A 22,009-nucleotide genomic window follows, 5' to 3' on the forward strand; every position below is an offset into this window, starting at 1 on the left:
TCTACTAGGCTTTATGTCCAAGGGCTAATGAAGGCCAGAGTACAACTTCAGCTTCTAGGACATAGCCACAGATGATACAGCTGAAGAGGGTCCCCCACCCACAGCCAGGGCACAGCCTTAACTGAAGTCTATGTGGCCCCTGGAACTCCTTGTGACCTCACCCTCTCGTGGATTGTACACAGACTCAGCCTGGAGAACACTGTGATACTCTGTCTTCTTTGGAGTCCAGTTGTGCTCAGGGAGCTCCCCACAGCGACTCTTCTATTCCAACCATCTAGGTTCCCTTGGAGTCACATTATTTACTTCTCTGTATGCACCGCAGCTGTCCCTCGCTCATTCAGCCAGTTTCTGCCTCTAACCCGCATGTGAGTACATGCCTTCAGGTATGTTCCATTATCAGGAGATGCAACAGCTGTTAATCCATAGCCCTGAGCCACCAAATTGATCCTTCCTACCCTGTCATACTCCACTCACTGACATCCTTGCCCTGCAAATAGCAAGGCCCCTACAAATGCAGGCATTTCTTCTGCTTCCCCTATGCCAAGAGTTCTTAACCTCTGCTGACATATTGGGTCACTTTCAAGAAACTGTTACAAACTTTTCCCCAGAAAAAAAAAAAAACATATAGACTTGAAAATAATGTTAAGGGGTTCTTGACTCATAAAGCCTATGCTATGGACCCCAACTCATGACAAGAAATGATGACCATTCTACAGAGACACGCAGTCAGAAGAGTGAGAGCTAGGGGGAATTCCCTGGTGGCCTGGTGGTTAGGACTCAGCACTTTCACTGCTGGGCCTGGGTTCTATTCCTGGTCAGGCAACTAAGATCCCACAAGCCAAGTAGTGTGGCCAAAAAAAAAAAGTGATAACTTAACCTACCTGTTCTCCATATGCATCAATGTCTACAGAGATTTGGGAACAAAAGTTTGTTGGTTTCATCCCTGAGGTCTGGCCAGGTGCTGTCCTCACCTGCCCACTGAGCTCAGGCAGCAAGCTCATAATAAGCAACCAAGACAGTGGCTCCTCGCTGAAGCTGGCAGACATATCAATACCCTTGCCTACATCAGTACACTCCCACCTATGGTGCCAGCCCAGATCTTACACACCTTTCCCGATGGCCATCTAGGTGATTCTGGTGCTACCTTGTCACCCTGAAATAGTGAATGAAAAGGACTTGCAACAGGTCTGCCAGGCCACACCTTCTCTAAACTGCCTACTTCTCCATTCATCCCTCTCCTCCCCTCCCTTCTTCCCTCTCCCTCTCTCACACTCACACACACATTCCAGCTGTCACTCAGGAAAGCAGTCAATGTCAGCATCCTGAGGCCTCCTTGGAGCAAATTTCCTGGAACATACCATATCTCAGAAGACTGCTGAGCTCAGGGATGGTTGCCACTGGCCACTGGCCAGATTATATTTCCTGGGTCACTCTGACCTCCTCAAAGGCCACAGCCAGTAGTGATCTGGTATTCTCATGTTGACATCCTACTCCAACCCTCTCTGCTTTAAAACAAAGCAAAACCTTGATCTTGTCACAAATCTAAGCGGTTATTACATACACACAGGGTTGTCACCAACCTTCCCCCATCTATTTCAAAAATGATTACGTATTTCTAACAGAAACTGACCATGAAGATAATTGAGGGTCTGTGGACCCCAGGGAAGAGGAGAGGTCTCCCTGCCCTTCTGTAGACTAGGGACTTCACCCACTCTCATATGTAAAGTGAAAGTTGCTAGGTCGTGTCTGACTCTTTGTGACCCCATGGACTATACAGCCCGTGGAATTCTCCAGGCCAGAATACTGGAGTGGGTAGTTGTTCCCTTCTCCAGGGGATCTTCCCAACCCAGGGACTGAACCCAGGTCTCCTGCATTGCAGGCCGATTCTTTACCAGCTGAGCTACCAGGGAAGCCTTTCCTTTCCCAATGATGGGAATTCTCCCACCACCCCACATATCTTTCCTACTGGTAGAGTACTAGCAAAAGAAACAAAACTCTAAGGTACCAAAAGAAGCCTCTCAAGATGAATCTCAGAGTCAACTCCGAATGTTGTGGGTCATCATGTAAATTAGAAATTTATACAGATAATGTGTCACCAGAGTTTTATTCCAAGATCCAGTCCAATTCTGGCCTCTCCTGACATGTGTCAGGCACTGCGATGTAATTACAATGTTATCATAACCTATGTCTCACAAGGTTGTTACTAACTAGATTTGTAATTTGGGGCAGGGCACTTCCTGACCCTGGGCCTCTGTCTCATCATTCATTCACTCAACAAACATTTATTGAGAAACTAGTAAGTTTCAGGCACTGTGCTAAGTGCTAATGACAACAATGATGAGCAAGATAGAGACCAGCTGAAGAATTTTCCACTCTATTGTTTACATGTGACTGCATAATTAGGGCAATAGTGAAGGCTGGACGAGGTACTGGAGGAAAACTGGGAGGGGAGTACTGTCTGACTGGGGTGCAGAGGGGTCTGTAAAAATGAGAGGGTTGGACTTCCAGCTAAGAGTCTGTTACTGTAAGATCATGATGCATTCCAAAAGGCCCCAGAAGCAATTTGGATATTTCGCTTCAGGGAAATGTGTGCAAACCACCCTCCACTAGTGTAGATAAGGCGTATACCATTGACGATTTGGCTCAGAGGTTAAAGCATTTGCCTGTAATGCGGGAGACTTGGGTTTGATCTCTGGGTCTGATCCCTGGGTGGGGAAGATCCCCTGGAGAGGGTGGCAACCCACTCCAGTATTCTTGCCTGGAGAATCCCATGGATGGAGAAGCCTGGTGGGTCGCAAAGAGTCGGACACGACTGAGCGACTTCACTTTCACCTCTTCCAAATGGAAGAGAAGCCAGATTCTCATTATCAGACTTTCGCAGTACCCACTTTTAATGATTACCTACAAGTGTAAAGAACACTTGATAAAATCAAGTCTCTTCCAACTCAAAGGTCAGAAAACACATTATGTATACTTGTGCCATATATATATTTAACCAGCTGATGAAACAAACACATCTTTTTGGGGGGCTGCACCCTGTGGCATGAGGGATCTTGTTTCCCCAAACAGGGATCAAACTGGTGCCTCCTGAAGCACACTGGCCTCCCAGGGAAGTCTCAACACATCATTTATTGTTTAGTCACTAAGTCATGTCAGTATTCTTGGGCTTCCCTTGTGGCTCAGCTGGTAAAGAATCTGCCTGCAATGTGAGAGACCTGGGTGTGATCCCTGGGTTGGGAAGATCCCCTGGAGAAGGGAACAACTACCCATTCCAGTATTCTGGCCTAGAGAATTCCATGGACTGCATAGGCCATGGGGTCACAAAGAGTTGGACACAACTGAGCCTGTCCTTCACTATCTCCAGAGTTTGTGCAAACTCATGTTCACTATCCAACCAATCTAACCTACTGCCCTTTCTTCTCCTGCCCTCAATCTTTCCCAGCATCAGGGTCTTTTCCAATGAGTCAGCAACACATCTTTTAAGTGGGGGAAAAACTCAAACACAGACACACATAAAATCAAATCCATCATAAGGTTTTCTTTCAAACAAAAACAGAAATAAAACCTATTGATCTGTGATCACTGGGAACTCACTCACCCCAAAATGCTATTGAACTAAAGTCTGCTAATTGTGGCTTACAATTAACTCAAGCACAAGTTAATACTGTCAATATTTAAATCCTCAAATACTGAAAACAACAGCGTTCCAAATGCCTTTAAAAAGGTCAATATTTATCCTTCCAAGTTAGTTACTTTTTTTGCTTACCTGTTTTTTTCTATATTTACTACAACAAATATGTTTTGATGCTATAATGTTTAAACCCAGTAAAGATGATTATTTTACATAGAAAAAGTGTGTCCTCTCCCATTAAAATACTGTGAGGAAGATGATACACATCCAGAATGGCTGGTAAGTCAGTTATATCTACAACTCAGTGCTTAGATTTTGTTCTATCCTGAAGTAGAAATACAGGTAAAATACAAAGCTTCCCCATCCTATTTTGTATTCATCAGTTTATATATTCTGATATATACATTTGATATATATTTATTTATCAAAAGTTTTATGTGTTAAGAAGCTATCTCAGTGGTTGCACACTGATGTAAATGTACTTAAAGCCACCGAACTGTACACTTAAAAACAGTTAAAATGGTAAATTTTATGTGATGTATCTTTTACCACATTAAAAAATAATGAAAAATGTTTCATTTTTTTTTAAATGCAATTCCCTTGTGTATATGGATCTTGAATTGTAACTTTTCTAAAGTCCCTCATTAGTTCTGGTAGCTTTTTCAGACACATTCCTTAGGATTTTCTATGTACAATCAAGTCTCTGTAAATACAGCTTTATCACTTCCTTTAAAACAAAAAAGATATCTCTACATTAACAAAGCAAAGGCTACCAGAATATAAAATCTCTTTTTCTGTACCATCAAATGCATTTTTTTTAATTAAAATTTTTTTTTTAATTTTTGGCTGTGGTGGGTCTTCGTTGCTGCACGGGCCTTTCTCTAATTGCAGCAAGCCGGGGCTATTCTCTAATTGCAGCATCTGGGCGTCTCATTGCTGTGGCTTCTCTTGTTGTAGATCACAGGCTCTAGAGCACACAGGCTTCAGTAGTTGCGGCACGTGGGCTCGCTAGTTGCAGCTCCCAGGCTCTAGGGCCCAGGCTCAGTAGTAAGATATGCCAAAGAGGAAGAACCATGTCATACAGATGTCAACTCAGATTAGGGAAGATCAGATTAAAACTACTTTGATTCCAACACGTGAGAATAGTTTGAGAATGATTTTGCTTCAACATGTGATTAACAGAAAAACACCTAAGTCATGTATCATTCCTGAGCCATGGAGGAACTATGGCAGAGGGAAGTGGACACAGGCTGTTTCCAGGGTTCCTGGGCTATCATCTTACTCGATCACAGGGTGATTCAACCCAGGGGGCACTGTTTCTACCTGTTTGGTCTTGGTCCATCCAGAAGGCACTCACTGACTTGCCTCTGTCACTCATTTACAGATGGGACTGAAGCAGGCAAGGGAAAGGACTCGGACAGTTCTCACACAGAATCCTCAGAACACTCACGGATCCCCACTCTCCCCCCCCAAAAGCCTGCACACAGGGACTGTCTTGAGACCTGCAGAACCTTGGGGTCAGCCACCAAAGTCTTAAACTGGAGCAGTAAGGAGCCCGAGGGGCAGACAAGCCAGGACTAAGAAAATGAGAGCTCCAAAACAAACAAAAATCATTAATAAAAAGTGTTAGGGCTGGATTTTCCAATTTTCAACTAGGCTGTTAAATAACTATTCTTAGAATCTAAAAGGTTTTGTTCAATCATGTTGATTTAACAAACTAAATGATAGAAAGCAGGAAACTAAAACCATGTCAAAAGTTAATTTTTAATAATCTCCTACACGAATTAGCCAAATACACTAGCCTGGCATAGCTAGAGAGAGGTACTGGTAGCATAAGAAACACCAGTAGAGTCAAAGCAACTAAGATGTCAGGGTTTCCCTTGTGGCTCAGCTGGTAAAGCATCTGCCTGCAATGTGGAAGACCTGGGTTCGATCCCTGGGTTGGGAAGATCCCCTGGAGAAGAGAAAGGCTACCCACTCCAGCATTCTGGCTGTCAACATACATATAAAAACAATGGAAGCTCTAGAAATAAAAACAGTCCCAGATACTACAGGAAATCAAACTATTAGATACAACAACATATTAAAGCAATACTAGAAGATATTGCATCTTACTACAATGCTTCCAAAAATGGAAACTTTCTTATTTCATCAGAAGAAAAAAAAATCTAATGAAATTTTTTTCCTGTCTGGCACCACAATAGAATCTTAAAAAGGAACTCTGACCAGAGCACCAAGCCAAATACATTGTGACTTAAACAGAAATCATCTTTACTGTAAGAAGGAGAAAAAAAAATACAACTTACAACAGAAGAAAGGAAAATATAAACTATACACAATACCATTATTAGTAAATTATGCAAACATACTTTTTGAAAAAGAAATAAGCCTCAGTTTCCTCATTCATGAAATAAAAAGTTGAAATAGACTAAGTACTTTGTGATCAAAAATGTTATGTGTTTAAGTTATCTTGAGGGGAGTTCCCTGGTGGTCCAGTGGTTAAGAATCCACCCACCAATCCCAGAAGATTCCACGTGCTGCCAAGCAACTAAGCCTGGGCACCACAACTACCCAGCCTGTGAGCTGCAACTACTGGAGCCTGCATGCCCTAGAGCCTGTGCTCCGCAACAAGAGAAGCCACTGCAATGAGAAGTCAGAACACCACACTAAGAGTAGCCCTTGCTCACTGCAACTAGAGAAAGCCTGGGAGCAGAAACAAAGACTCAGCGCTGCCAAAAATACATAAATAAATATATATTTACTAAAGAAAATCCTTAAAAATAAAAGAAGCTATTTTTTGAGGCTTCTCTGGAGGTCCGGTGGTTAAGAATCTACCTTGCATTGCAGGGGACAAGGGTTAGATCCCTGGTTGGGGAACTAATATCCCACATACCTCTGCGCAACTAAGCCACAATTAGAGGTACAACTAGAGGGTCCATGCGCTACAACAAAGGATACCTCATGACACAGTGAGATCCTGTGTACCTCAACGGAGACCCGACACAGCTAAATAAATAAATAATGCTTTTTTAAAAAGAAGCTGTCCTGGGTGAGGTCGGGAGGGCTGGATTGGGAGCTTGGGGTTAGCAGATACAAACTATTATATACAGAATAAACAACAAGGTCCTAACATATAGTGGAGCAAACTATATTCAATATCCTGTGATAAACCATAATGGAAAAATGGTTATAATGGGAAATGAGTTAGAGGGTTCACAGGAGCCCCCCAGGAACCCCTTCCGAGGAGAACTGCCTCAACCCTTCCCTTTCCTTAGGGTGTGGTTGTCATTTTCTCTGCAAACTGAAAGGGGAAAGGTTGGGAAGGCTTAATTAATAGATAATCTGTGCAGTTCATCCAGCTCTAGGAAGCTGTCACCATGCCTCCAATAAATCAAGACGGTGATGCACAGCGGCAACAATTTGAACAGACAGACCCTCCGTCCTGCACAAAGAAGTTACATACAGCAGATAATGAAAGTGACAGAAACATGTCTATCTTTCCAAAAGCTACTTTTCTGGAAAGTACACTTAAAGAATATCAAGATAAGAAAATTAAATACATTTTAAAGCAGGCATCCCTAGCAAAATGTATTTTAGGGCAGGCTGAAATGAGGGCCTAAGATCATCCATTTGATGAAACTGTATCTGTTAGCAATTACGAGAGTACGGCAATCACAGGCATTAACTAAGGACAAGAGCAGAACCCTGAAAATGCCATCATGAAATACGTAATTTCCAATCAACAGTACAAGAAGGGATGCAAAAACTACACAATAAAATAAAAAATTGAAATTTCCCCTAACTTGTTTCCAGTGAGTATAAATATATTAAAACATTATCATTTATTTTTAAAATATTGCATGATTTCTTTTACAGAGGCATTGGTGGCATACACAAATTCACCTCATTCAAGTGATTCCTAAAAGAGCATACTCAAATTTATACCTGGGATAAGCTTTTCATTTGAAGTCAATTATGGGACTTCCCATCTATTTCCCATGAAGTGATGGGACCGGACGCCATGATCTTTGTTTTCTGAATGTTGAGCTTTAAGTCAACTTTTTCACTCTCCACTTTCACTTTCATCAAGAGGCTTTTTAGTTCCTCTTCACTTTCTGCCATAACGGTGGTGTCATCTGCATATCTGAGGTTACTGATATTTCTCTCAGCAATCTTGATTCCAGCTTGTGCTTCTTCCAGCCCAGCGTTTCTCATGATGTACTCTGCATATAAGTTAAATAAGCAGGGTGACAATATACAGTCTTGACGTACTCCTTTTCCTATTTGAAACCAGTCTGTTGTTCCATGTCCAGTTCTAAGATCATGGCATCCGGTCCCATCACTTCATGGGAAACAGATGGGGAAACAGTGGAAACAGTGTCAGACTTTATTTTGGGGGGCTCCAAAATCACTGCAGATGGTGATTGCAGCCATGAAATTAAAAGACGCTTACTCCTTGGAAGAAAAGTTATGACCAACCTAGATAGCATATTCAAAAGCAGAGACATTACTTTGCCAACAAAGGTCCGTCTAGTCAAGGCTATGGTTTTTCCTGTGGTCATGTATGGATGTGAGTTGGACTGTGAAGAAGGCTGAACGCCAAAGAATTGATGCTTTTGAACTGTGGTGTTGGAGAAGACTCTTAAGAGTCCCTTGGACTGCAAGGAGATCCAACCAGCCCATTCTGAAGGAGATCAGCCCTGGGATTTCTTTGGAAGGAACGATGCTAAAGCTGAAACTCCAGTACTTTGGCCACCTCATGTGAAGAGTTGACTCATTGGAAAAGACTCTGATGCTGGGAGGGGTTGGGGGCAGGAGGAGAAGGGGACAACCGAGGATGAGATGGTGGATGGCATCACGGACTCGATGGACGTGAGTCTGAGTGAACTCCGGGAGCTGGTGATGGACATGGAGGCCTGGTGTGCCGCGATTCATGGGGTCGCAAAGAGTCGGACAGGACTGAGCAACTGAACTGAACTGAATGGGACTTCCCTGGTGGCTCAGATGGTAAAGAATCCACCTGCAATGTGGGAGACCTGGGATCAATCCCTGCATTGGCAAGATCCCCTGGAGGAGGGCATGGCAACCCATTCCAGTAGTCTTGCCTGAAAAATCCCCATAGACAGAGGAGCCTGGTAGGCTATAGTCCAGGGGGTCTAAAAGAACTGGACACAACTGAGCAATTAAGCACAGCACACATGGGACTTCCCTGGCGGTCCAGTGGTTAAGACTGCCTTCCAATGCAGGGGGTGTGGGTTTGATACCTGGTCAGGGAACTAAGTTTCCACATGATGTGGGGCATGGCCAAAACTTTTTAAAAAATAAAATATAAAAGAATTATGAAGTATATAGGGTACAATTATATGATCCTTGTTAATTTTTATGTTCTTAAACATCTAAAATAAAAGTTTGAAAGCTTAATTGTAGATTATATCTTTTAAATTTTTTAATGTTTAGGTCTTGTTATGTGGTATAAATAGCTGAATCCTAAGCGTATTATTTCAGCCTGGTCAGTCATCTCTGTTTCAGCACTCTTGCTTCAATAAATAATCGAAAGACTCAGGACAGCATATTGTTGAGCAATGCTACTTAAACTTCAACATGCCTGCAGATAACCCTAGGATCTCCTGAAAATCCAGATTCTGATCCAGTAGATCTGGGGTGGGACCTGAAATTTTTTTTTTTTTCTTGTAATCATCGTGTCCTATTCTTTGTGACCCCATGGACTGTAGCCTGCCAGGCTCCACTGTCCATGGGATTTTCCAGGCAAAAATACTGGAGTGGGTTGCCATTTCCTCCTCCAGGGGATCTTTCTGACCCAGGGATCCAACCCTTATCTCCTGTTTCTCCTGCACTGGCAGGAGGATGCTTTTACCACTGAACTACCTGGGAAGCCCTGAGATGGTTATTTTTTAACAAGTCTGTAAGTTACATTGATGCTGCTGGGCCAGAACCAAACCGTAGGACCATAGCTAGAGAGCAATGGCTTTCAAAATGAGGTGTGTGAGTGTCATGGGGAGGGCTCCTTAAACCAGATTGTTGGGCTCCACCCCCAAGTTTGAGGTGGGATATGAAATTCTGCATTTCTGTGGGTTTTTCTTTTTTTTTTTTTTTTTTGGCTGAACCAGCAAAGCTTACGGGATCTTAGTTCCCCAAGCAGGGATTGAACCTAGGCCCTCAGTAGTGAAAGCACCGAATCTTAACCACTGGACCTCCAGGGAACTCCCTGCATTTCTAACAAGTTCCAAGGCAATGCTGATTCTGCTTGTCTGGGATCCACTCGTTGAGAATCATTACTATCAAGGAAAGAATATTCGATTGTGAGAGAGAACACCTGGGATTAGCCTCAGCTCTGTTACTAACTAGCCCTCCGACTCAATCAAGTAGAAATACAGTGAGCTGCAATTAAAAGCACATTAAACTAAAAGCAGCTTAAATAAATAGTAGTTTGTTTTTCTCCCTTGGTACATCCAGAGGTAGGCAGTCCAAGTTTGAGGTTAGGAAACCATCAAGGACACATGGCCTTTTTTTTTTTTTGGCCATGCTATACAACATATGGGATTTCAGTTCCTCCACCAGCAATTGAGGCATGTCCCCTGCAGTGGAAGTGCAGAGTTTTAACCACTGGATCCCCTGGGATGTCCCAGGGGCACATGGCCTTTCTATTTTGTGTTGCTCCATCACTAATGTGTGGCTTTTTGTGCTCCTGGACACAAGACAGCTGCTGAAACAACTTCCAAGCAGAAGAAAGGGAATAAAGCAAATGTGGAAAGGGCATCCGGCTGCACTTGTCCTTTGAAAAAGTTTTCCCACGAGTCTTGCTCCATGGCTTCCGTTCATATCTCACTGGCCAGAACTAAAGCAACAGCAGACCAATCACTGGGAGGTGACTAGATAGAGCAGACTGGACTCACCAACCACCAGTGTCTACCACAGTGATCTCAGACACAGACACAAATCTTAACATGATATCAAGACAAAGAGAAGCTCCAAAACGTCAGTGCACAGCTCTCTGAACCCCAGTCTCCTCATTTGTAAAGTGTATGAGATGCACTCATACATGGCAGGACAGGTCACCCGCAGTGCAGATCTATCCCGTATACTGTGGGACATTTAGCATCTCTGATCTCTAGGTACTAAAAGTCAGTATTGTCCACCCCCACTTTTGTGATACAACCAAATAGGCCTCTGCTGTTTTGCAAGTGCCTCCTGGTTGGTGTAAGGCATGGGAGGGTGACTATCTTCTGGGGTTGGAAACCACTGTACTAGATGGTGTCAGGTCCAGAATCGTGTGACTCTTTCTGGCCTCTTCAATAAATGCCAGTTTTGTTTGTTTTTTTGAAGCCCTGGCTATACAGCAGAAGCATGGGTCCCCACTCTCCGCCTCATGGTGGGTAAGCATTCTTTCATCTCCTTACTGCTATTTTTAGACAATTAACTTTTTAAAAGTATAGTTAATTTACAATGTTGTGTTAGTTTTTGGTGCACAGCAAAGTGATACAGATATATAGAGAGACATATATTCTTTTGAAGATTCTTTCCCATTATAGTTTATTACCACATATTACAATATAGTTCCTTGTGCTATACATTAGGGCTATTTGTTGTTCATCCATTCTAAATGTAATAGTTTGCATCTACCAAACCCAAACTCTCAGTCCATTCCTCTTCCTCTCACCTCCCTCTAGGCAGCAAGTCTGATCTCTCTGTCTGTGAGTCTATTTCTGCTTTGTAGATAAGCTCATTTGTGTCATATTGTAGATTCCACATATAAGTGATATCAAATGGTACTTCTCTTTCTCTTTTGAACTTACTTCACTTCATATAATCTCTATGTCCATTCACATTGCTGCAAATGGCATTATTTCTTTCTTTTTTATGATTGAGTGGTATTCCATTGTATATATGTACCACATTTTCTTTATCCATTCGTCTATCAGCGGATGTTTAGGTTGCTTCCATGTCTTGGCTATTGTAAAGAGTGCTGCTGTGAACACTGGGATGCGAGTGTCTTTTCAAATTAGAGTTTTCTCCAGATATATGCAGAGGAGTGGAATTGCTTGATCATATGGTAACTCTGTTTTTAGTTTTCTTAAGGAAGCTGCATACTGTTCTCCATAGTGGCTACAATTTACATTCCCACCAACAGTGTAGGAGTGTGGGGATTTTTTTCACATCCTTTTCTTTACATCCTCTCCAGCATTTATGATTTGTAGAATTTGAGATAATGGACATCTGAAGTCTGTGAGGTGATACTTCATTGTAGGTTTTTAAAAATATTTTTTTTATTTGGCTGTGCTGGATCTTTGTTGTGCCACACAGGATCTTTGATCTTCATTGCTACGTGTGAACTCTAAGCTTTAGCATGTGGGACATAGTTCCCTGACAAGGGATCAAACCTGGGTCTCCTGCATTGGGAGTGTGGCGTCTTAGCAACTGGACCACCAGGAAAATCCCTTCATTGTAGTTTTAATTTGCATTAAAGCTCAACATTCAGAAAATGAAGATCATGGCATCTGGTCCCATCACTTCATGGGAAATAGGGAAACAGTGGAAACAGTGTCAGACTTTATTTTGGGGGGCTCCAAAATCACTGCAGATGGTGACTGCAGCCATGAAATTAAAAGACGCTTACTCCTTAGAAGAAAAGTTATGACCAACCTAGACAGCATATTCAAAAGCAGAGACATTACTTTGCCAACAAAGGTCCGTCTAGTCAAGGCTATGGTTTTTCCTGTGGTCATGTATGGATGTGAGAGTTGGACTGTGAAGAAGGCTGAACGCCAAAGAATTGATGCTTTTGAACTGTGGTGTTGGAGAAGACTCTTGAGAGTCCCTTGGACTGCAAGGAGATCCAACCAGTCCATTCTGAAGGAGATCAGCCCTGGGTGTTCTTTGGAAGGAATGATGCTAAAGCTGAAACTCCAGTACTTTGGCCACCTCATGCGAAGAGTTGACTCATTGGAAAAGACTCTGATGCTGGGAGGGATTAGGGGCAGGAGGAGAAGGGGATGACAGAGGATGGGATGGCTGGATGGCATCACTGACTCGATGGACGTGAGCCTGAGTGAACTCCGGGAGTTGGTGATGGACAGGGAGGCCTGGCGTGCTGTGATTCATGGGGGTCGCAAAGAGTCAGACACAACTGAGCGACTGAACTGAACTGAATAATAATAGATGTTGGGCAACTTTTCATGGGCCTCTTGGCACATGTCTTCTTCAGAGAACAACTTTTGACTGTTATTTGTTTTGTTGAGTCGTATGTGGTGGTTTACTTGCTAAGCTATGTCCGACTCTTTGCGGCTCCATGGACTGTAGCCCATCAGGCTCCTCCATCCATGGGATTCTCCAGGCAAGAATACTGGAGTGAGTTACCATTTCCTTCTCCAGGGGATCTTCCTGACCCAGGGATCGAACCCAGGTCTCCTGCATCACGGGTAGATTCTCCCCCCCTGCCCCCCGCCCCCGCAGGTAGATTCTTTACTGACTGAGTGACCAGGGAAGCCCATTGTGTTGTAAGAGCTCTTTGTATATTTTGGAAATTAAGCCCTTGTCCATTGCATTGTTTGCAAATATTTTCTCCCAGTCCATAGGTTTAGATAATTACTGTCACCTTGCTGAAAATGCCACCCTTCTCCTTTGAGGCACCTATTATCCACCACCACACTCTTCTGCTTGTTCCAAAGATCCACCTACTTCCAAGTCACTCTTCCACCTTCTCCAGATTTTCCTCTGCACTCCAAACCTCACCCTCACGTTTACATCCCACTGTTTCTTGACCTCCTCACCTCCAGTGCCCTTGACTAGTTCTCTACTTATCATACACACTATGGACAGACCACACCACCTGCCATCCACAAACTATTCCTTAACCTCAAACCTGACTGGCTAGCTCTTGGACCACCACTTTCTGCACCTCAACCTTCTCATTCCCTGAGTCCCACTCTGTTACTTCTAATTTTAATTTCACTCTTCCAAGCAATCAGTCCCTTCCTAGTTTCACATTCTTCTCCAGGCAGTCTGGATAATCTGATCCATCCTTCATTTACTCCCCTGATCTTCACCCCCATCCTCCTGGTAAAACCCAGCCCTGGCTTTCACTGATCTTCGCTCTGACTCCCACACCTGGGCAGCTGAACACTGCCCGAGGCAGCACACTCCCACTTGGACTATTGCCTTGACATCCTGGTGGTCCCTAACTGTCCCAGCCCTCTCCACCCACTGGGCGGGGAGACCTCATACTTGTGCCTGTCAGCCCTCTCTTCGGCTCCCTACCTTTGTCACCTCCCCTCTTACTCTCAGCAGATAACTTCACTCCTACTAGATGGTGAAAATAGAAGCCATCAGGCAGAATCCCCCTCAACTTCCTGTCCCCTGCTCCCACCCCACTAAAACACTTATTTTTATCCATACTCATTCTTTCCTCCCTTTCACTGTGGGAAAAGTTTCCTTCCTGTCGTTAATCCCTCCACCTGAGCCCTGCATCCCAAGAGCTCCAGTCTCCTCAGGGACTTGGTTCTTAAAATCCCCTTTGTCCCTTTAGCATGCCAACATCATGTTGAAATACTGAGGCTTTTGCAAGCTCTCCCATGCTCTAAAAAGCAGTGTTCCCCAGACACTGCATTCCCACCTCCTCTGTACAAGTCTCCCTTTCTCTTTTCCCGTTGAGAGCTAAGTTCTTTTTTAATTGCTGTTTTATTATTATTTTATTTTGGATCTTAGTTTCAACCGAGGATAGAACCCATGCCCCCTGCAGTAGAAGCATGGAGTCTTACTACTAGGCTGCCAGGCAAGTCCCTAGAGCTGAGTTCTTAACCCTTATCACACCACAGATGCTTCTGGAATCCAGGGCATGCTTTTGGCAGTCTGGTGAATGATGCAGTTTTTTAAAAAATATTTTTCTTAATTTATTTATTTATTTGGCTGTGCTGGGTCTTAGCTGTGGCACTCGAGATCTTTGATCTTTGTTGTGGCATGTGAACTCTTAGTTGTGGCACGAGGGTCTAGCTCCCTGACCAGGTTTTCATATAGGTTTGATCCCTGTATCCATCTGGGAATAGTCCACAATGTCGCAAGGACAACTAGGCCTGTGCACCGTAACTACTGAGCCTGTGTGCTGCAGCTACTGAAGCGTGAGCACCTAGAGCCTGTGCTTTGCAATAAGAGAAGCCACTGCAACGAGAAGCCCACCCAACACAAAGAAGAGCTGTCCCCACTCGCTGCAGCTAGAGAAAGTCCATGCGAAGCTATGATGCCCCAGTTCAAAATAAATAAATAAATGATGGTATAATCATACACGTACTTCTTTCATTTTATTTTTGTGTCATCCATGAATGTATTAAATAACAAGATCTCGAGGGGGCCTAACAACTCATTCACAGGTAGTGAAGATTATAAACAATATTTTGTAACATCTGCATCAGCTGTGATGTGATCTAAAAATAGCTGTGATTTTTAGCAGTGACAGAGTCACAGGCACTGCTCGTACTAGTGGAGTGTGATGCCTACAGTTACGATGGAAGGGAAGGCTAAATTTTAATTAGAGGTGAGTGAAAAATCAAAATATAATTCATTCCATTTAAGTTCATGGTCTGTTCTATCCATAAACCCCTTGGAAGCGATCAGTGATCCCCATATTAAACTCACTGTTTCAAACTCCCTGTTCCCCTCCTTATCTTCCACATATCTTAATTTTATGTTTCCTCAAATAGTCATCAGTGCCAACTATGTATAAGGTAAGCGACTTTTGCCAGGAGATGCAGGAGACATGGGTTCGATCCCTGGGTCAGGGAAGATCCTCTGGAGGAGGAAATGGCAAGCCATTCCTCCAGCATTCTTGCCTAAGAAATCCCATGGACACAGGAGCCTGGCAGGCTACAGTCCATGGGGTCACAGGGAGTTGGACATAACTGAGTGACTGAGAATACACATACAACCTTTTGCAATCTAGCTTTTACTTCCAGGGTTACTATGCTCACTGAAGTCATTAATAGTCTCCCACACTAGAAAAACCCTTTTCTATGTCCATATTATTCCATCTTCCTACAGCCTCAGATGTCAAATCATCTCCTCCTAAGAACGTTCTCTTTCCTAGGTTCCTGCGGTATCCTTCTCTGTGGCTATGCCTCCATTGTTGCTTAATCACTAAGTTGTGTCCAACTCTTTTGCGACCCCATGGACTGTAGCCTGCCAAGCTCCTCTATCCATGGGATTTCCCAGGCAAGAATACTGGAGTAGGTTGCCTCCAGCCGCAAGTAAGAACAATAATTTTTTAAAAAGTTTAAACTATAAGGAACTATCCCACATTTCAAGAGGTCCAGATACAAGGCAGCTCCAGGGCTGATTAATTTGATGGCTCAGCAGCAGCATCAGGGACCCAGGTGCCTTCCATTTTTCTGCTCTACCATCTTTAGCATGCTGGCTTATCTTCAAGAAGCTCTCTGCACAATTAAAAGATGACTGCAGCAGTCCCAGGTGCCAACATGCAACTGAAGAAGACATTTTTTACAGTGTCTCATGGCTTGCAGGATCTTAGTTCCCTGATCAAGGGGGCTGGATGCAAGCCTCTGCAGTGAAAGTGCCAAATCCTAACCACTGGACCACCAGGGAATTCCCTCATCCTATCGACTTTTATCCAGTGAGGAGACCTTCCCCAGAAGCCCCCAGAAGTCTTTCCTTACATCTCACGGACCTAAATCGCATCACATATCCCTTCTTAAATCAGTTGCTGGCAAGGAAATTGTGAGAACCATAGTTGGCTTGGATTAATCAGGATTTACTGCTGCTTAGAGGAGGGGTGGAATGCAGAACAAAACCAGGGCTCCGCCAGGAACAAGGAGGGTAGGCAATCAAACCTCACTGATAGGCTCTAATTTTTCTTCTGCCTTTTTGTTTGCTCTTTCATTTTCCTTTGCAATAAAATCTTCCTACCCCTTAGGTGTTATATTCTATTGGGTTCTATTCCAGTCCTCTTCCAGTCCAGGACCATCCCACACCATGCATACTCCCTGAGTGATCCTATTCAGGCCTATGGCTTACCACTGCCACGTGGGTACAGCCAACTCTCCACCTAGACCCTGCTCCTTCACTCTGGGCCTCTGCATTCTCTGTTGCCTGCCAGCCCCCGACTTCTATCTGGATATTCCCCAGGCTTCTCAAACTCAACCTCTGCAAACACGTTCCTCCTGAATTCCCATGTCTCAGTACATGGCCCTACCTTCACCCAGCGTCCCGATATTGGTATCTGTCTGCTCAGACTCTTCCCTCTTGCTTAATCCCATGACACATCCAGTCATCTTGAACTGTCGTGGATTCTCTTCATTGTGTCTCTAGAATCTGTCGCTTGGGCAGGGCCCTTCTCATTTCAGGCCTGGCTAGAAACCTTGCCTGTTGCTCCATTCAAGCATGCCCGTCTCACTGATATCAGAGGGATCTTTCCTTTTTTATTTTTTAAGATTTTTTTTTAATGTGGACCATTTTTAAAGTCTTTACTGAATTTGTTACAAAATTGCTTCTGTTTTATCTTTTGTTTTTTTGGCTTCGAGGCAAGTGGGATCTTAACTCCAGATCAGGGATTGAACTTGCACTCTGCACTAGAAGGCAAAGTCTTAAACACTGGATTGCCTGGGAAGTTCCTTTTTTCTTTTTATTTATTTATTTTAATGTATTTATTATTGTTTTATTTATTTATTTATTTATTTTTAATATTTATTTATTTGGCTGTGTCAGGTCTTAAGTTGTGGCTTAGTTAGGGCAACAAACTCTTAGTTTTGTGCATGTGGGATCTAGTTCACTGACCAGGGATCAAACCTGAGACCCTGCGCTGGGAGCAAGGACCCACTGGAGCCACAAGGGAAGTCCTCAATCCATTTTTTTCTGAGCTTGTGTTTTCTTCTTACTGATTTGTATCCACTCTCTTTCCCTCACCCCCATTTTCTCCACCTGCCTAATTCCTACTAGACATTCAAGACAGGACAGGGATGACCTCCTCCAAAAGTGAAAGTCAGTTGTGTCTGACTCGTTGTGACCCCATAGACAATATAGTCCATGGAATTCTCCAGGCCAGAATACTGGAATGGGTAGCCTTTCCCTTCTCCAGGGGATCCTTCCCAACCCAGGGATCGGACCCAGATCTCCTGCATTGCAGATGGATTCTTTACCGGCTGAGCCACAGGGGAAGCCCTAGAATACTGGAGTGGGTAACCTATCCCTTCTCCAGCGGATCTTCCCAACTCAGGAATTGAACTGGAGTCTCCTGCACTGCAGGTGATTCTTTACCAACTGAGCTATCAGGGAAGCCCTCCTCCAAAAGTATTCCCCAATTCTCTGGCCTCTTCTTGCCCCCACCCCAAGTTAAGCCAGCTCTATACTCTCTACACACCTACCTTGTAGAGGGGGCCTGAGTCTGATGCCTGGTCAGGGAACTAGAGTTCACATGCCACAACTAAAAAGATTCCAAAACTGAATGATCCGGCATGCTTTAACGAAGATCAAAGATTCTGCATGGTGCAACAAAGACCTGGCACAGCCAGGTAAATCCAAATAAGTAAAAATAAATAAATATATTTTTTTAAAGACATTATTTGGGAGGCACCTTTGTTTCTGGGCTTTCCTGAATGCATAATAAAAGAATAAGCAAATAATAGGCAAATAGGATTACCTTCAGGTTTTGTTTTTTTTTTTGTATTCCTTAAGAAAACAACACAGAACAAAATAGCCAGTTTTGTTCTACTTCACAACCAAAATATGAATTTAGTAAAACTCCTTTCACATAAAGAGCTTCAGCTTTCTGCCTCCATTGTTTAACCTTTTTCCTTGGCATCATTTTGAAAGTTAAACTCCCTGGGGTCACAGTATCCCAGTCTCAAGACCCTGAGACACACCGTCATTTTCTCAGCTCACACCACTGCCTCACTACCTGTGTTCCTGGCCTACCATAGGCCAGGCTTTCAGGAAAGCCCAGAAACAAAAGTGTGTCCCAAATAATGTCTTTTTAAAAAATATTTATTTATTTTTACTTATTTGGATTTACCTGGCTGTGCTGGGTCTTTGTTGCACCATGCAGAATCTTTGATCTTCATTGAAGCATGCCGGATCATTCAGTTTTGGAATCTTTTTAGTTGTGGCGCGTGAACTCTAGTTCCCTGACCAGGGATCGAACTCAGGCCCCTGCATTGGGAGTGAGGAGTCTTAGCCACTCAACCACCAGGGAAGTTCTCAAAATAATGTCTCATTGGGAATTCCCTGGGGGTCCAGTGGTTAAGACTCCATGCTTCCACTGCTGAGGGTAAGGGTTCAATCCCTGGTCGGGGAACTAAGATCCGGCAAGGCACAAGATGCAGCCACAAAACAAATTAAAGTTTTATTCAATCTGGAATGTTCAGTAAAGGCTTAGGACATTAAACAAACTTGTTAGTTGACAAATGCTACATGTATTATCAGATGCAAATCAAAGCCTCAGACAAAGGAATGCCAAATCCCACTACCTGAATCAGAGATCATAGAGCCAAACAAATTAAACTCAGTAATCAAGCTGTGGGTAGTGACCTCCAGGTCCTATGAGATAGACCATGAACCTGGGCCTTCTGTTCAACCTCAACAGAAATCTGCTCTGAAACTGAATCTGTAGGATCATCACAAAGTAATTAGGTTTTAAGTTTTTTCACATTTATTTAAAACAATCATTTAGTTTTTACCCCACATAAGATCTTTTATCTCTAGCAGCAAACTATATTTCAATTCCAATTGCATCTTGTGATATAACAGCAGCTAATATTTGCTGAGTGTTGACTATGAGTCAGGCACTGTGCTAAGTGCTCATGCATCATCTCATTTAACCCCAACAGACAGGTCAGTTCTCAGCAGAAATGGAAAGCACACCCTGCTAATAACTGGGAGGATTTATGTTCAGCTCAACTAATGTACACAAGCACCTCAGTTTCCAACCCATTTCTGCAGAGGAGGAGGAGCCTCAAGCTTGTCAGAGATGGCCTCTCAGAGAAAACTTACACTGCAACTTCTCCAACTCAGAGAAATTCACACGTTCTAACCTGTTTGCCTATAAACTGAGATTTCAAGGAAGTTTCCCTGCTTCTGGGAGAAGGAGGAGCAAGGCACTATTGTTAATTAAGAAAAGGCTGAAATTAAATTCCCACGTTTCACAAGTGTTCCTAAAGGGCTTACAGCTTATTATTTTAAAGGAAGCGAACAGCCATTCCAGGCTCAAAAGGAGGGGAGGCCTGGCAAGTTTACTCTCACGTCTGAAGCCTTGCCCTTCACCTGGGCAAATTCTGAGAAGGGCCTGGCAAAGCCTCTGAAGGCAGGCAGCCCTAAGGAGCTGTTTCGTCGGGGGAGGGGAGATTCAAGGCTAACGGAGGCGCTCAGACCCCACCCTCAAACTTCAAAGGAAGCAGCCAGATCCTCCCAGAACAGGCCGTCCGGCCTGCGTGCGGATACTCTGGGAGGGCGCTCGAACTCTTCCGACGGCAGGGCGGGAGCTGGAGGGAGCTGGCGGGCAGGCCCGGTAGGGTTAGGGGAGGGAAACTGAGCCCGGGAGAGGACAGGCGTGGGGCCAGCCAGCGCCTTCTAAAGAAGCCCAGATTCTTGGCGGCCGGGGCTGGAAGGCGGCCGAGTTCTCCTTTAAAAAAAAAAAAAGAGAGAGAGAGAAAAAAAAACAAGACCTAAAAAAAAAAAAAAAAAATCCTCGTCTGAGCATGACTCTTGGCCGCGGTGCTCTCACCAGCGTCTCTGCAGCGGCTCCCAGAAAAAGCTCGCCAGACGGGGACAGAACCACAGCCCAATCGAACGGAAGAGCGGCCAGAAGCCAGCACACGTCGGAGCCAGGGCTTGGAATGTTGGGGGCGGGGGAGAGGCCGAACTGCACCGACTCTACAATAATTGGTTCGGAGACAATTGGCCATCCATATGGAAAAGATAAAGTAGATCCCTATCTTACAGCAGGCCTCCAAATAAGTTCCAGATGCACTAAAGACCTACAAGAAACAAGCAAAACTATTGGGCTTTGGGACGAAAACAGCTGAGGACAGCTTTAAAATAGTGGGAGAACAGGCAGATCCTTTAAGAAGGAATAAAACGTGCAAATCGTAACTGAAGAGATGGGTAACTTTGTCTACATTAAAATGAAAATCGTCTCTGAGGCAAAAGACATCATATACAAAGGGTAAAGACAAGCCATAGGCCCATAATATTTGCAATCCATGAAACCAAGAAAAAATTCGTAGACTATCTTGAATTAAGAGAAACAGCCAAATAGGAAAAAAAAAAAAAAAAGGTGGGGGGCAAAGGAAATGAACAGGCAATTCCCAGGGGTCAGTAACAAGAGAAAATTGAATCAGCTTTGATTGTGATCCTAACTGGAAGTTACAGCTTTGAGTTATCTAGAGCTGACAAAAATGAAGATCTGATAACCCAAGTGTGGAACTGAGTATAGGGAAATGGAAATGCTATTGCTGGTTAAAAGTACAAGTTGGTACAACCATCTAGGAAAAAATATGCCAAACCTGGTAAAGTTGAAGCTGTACAAGCTCTTGGTAAATACTTTTCTTCAGGTTCACAAGTGGATAACTCCTGTAGGCATTTGATGTAACACCAAATAAGTGGAAACAATCAAATCACCCCTGTGTGGAAATAGAATAAACTGTTTTTATCCATCCAATTAAATACTATAAAACAGTTAAAAGGAACAAAATGAATCTACATGTATCAACATAGCTAAATCACTAAAGCTAAAGTAGGGTGAAAATAGCAAGATACAAAAGAATATTACACTCATACCATTTATGTAAAATTTCAGAATAAAAAATATATAGTAAAAAATCAAAATCATGCTTGCATGTTTAAAACTTTTTAAATTTTAAAATAAAATAGAAACCAAAATGAGATATCACCTCACATTCATTTAGATGGCCTATTTGTTTTGTTTTTTTTAAAGTAACAAGTGTTGATAAAGATGTGGAGAAACTGGAACTCATGTGCATTGCTGTGGGAATGTGAAATGGTGCAGCCACTGTGAGAAATAGTATGGCAAGTCCTCAAATAAAGGAAACACAATCCTGCCATGATCTAGCAATTCTGATTCTGGGCATATACCCAGAATTGAAAGTAGGCACTCAAACAAGATATTCTACACCCATGTTCATTAGCAGTATTAAGTAGAAGCACGGCAGTGTCCATTGACAGATGGACTGATAAAACACAAAACGTGGTATATGCATACCATGGAATATTATATAGCCTTAACAAGGAATAAAAGTATGATACATGCTGTAACATGGAGTAACCTTGATAACATTACCTAAGTGAAACAAGCCAGACACAAAAGGACAAATACTGTGTTATCCCACTTGTATGAGGCACTTA

General features: G+C 43.3%; 1 long non-coding RNA gene across 1 annotated transcript in view; it reads right to left on the bottom strand.

The window, feature by feature from the left end:
* The window catches only part of LOC138414354 (uncharacterized), a 44,235-nt gene that overhangs the window by 21,689 nt on the left and 537 nt on the right, over positions 1-22,009 (bottom strand). Inside the window, exon 2 of the long non-coding RNA XR_011246800.1 lies at positions 21,151-21,267. This is a non-coding gene — a long non-coding RNA (uncharacterized lncRNA). The remainder of the gene's footprint in view (positions 1-21,150; positions 21,268-22,009) is intronic.

The sequence above is a fragment of the Ovis canadensis genome, chromosome 11, assembly GCF_042477335.2.
Source record: "Ovis canadensis isolate MfBH-ARS-UI-01 breed Bighorn chromosome 11, ARS-UI_OviCan_v2, whole genome shotgun sequence".
NCBI classification, from domain to species: Eukaryota; Metazoa; Chordata; class Mammalia; order Artiodactyla; family Bovidae; genus Ovis; species Ovis canadensis.